Source organism: Colobus angolensis, unplaced genomic scaffold, assembly GCF_000951035.1.
Source record: "Colobus angolensis palliatus isolate OR3802 unplaced genomic scaffold, Cang.pa_1.0 Scaffold454, whole genome shotgun sequence".
NCBI classification, from domain to species: Eukaryota; Metazoa; Chordata; class Mammalia; order Primates; family Cercopithecidae; genus Colobus; species Colobus angolensis.
The window spans coordinates 735,555-735,877 of NW_012117977.1; the positions used below are offsets into that span (position 1 = coordinate 735,555).

The 323-nt window shown below is 53.6% G+C and overlaps 1 pseudogene across 1 annotated transcript in view; it reads left to right on the forward strand.

Moving 5' to 3' along the window:
* The window catches only part of LOC105523224, an 8,971-nt pseudogene that overhangs the window by 543 nt on the left and 8,105 nt on the right, over positions 1-323 (forward strand). The gene's annotated exons all lie outside the window — the stretch shown is intronic.

A 323-nucleotide genomic window follows, 5' to 3' on the forward strand; every position in this document is an offset into this window, starting at 1 on the left:
ATAGTGTTGCTAATCCTCAAATTAGAAGCGCAAGACTTGTGTGGACCAAAAGGGTAGCCCTGGACACTAAGGCCTCAAAGAAAAGGTAGAGTTCGGCCGTGGACGGTGGCTCAGGCCTGTAACCCCAGCACTTTGGGAGGCCAAGGCAGGTGGATCACAAGGTCATGAGATGGAGACCATCCTGGACAACGTGGTGAAACGCTGTCTCTACTAAAAATAGAAAAACTAGCGGGGCGTGGTGACCTGTGCCTGTAGTCCCAGCTACTGAGGAGGCTGAGGCAGGAGAATCACTTGAACCCAGGAGGCGGGGATTGCACTGAGCC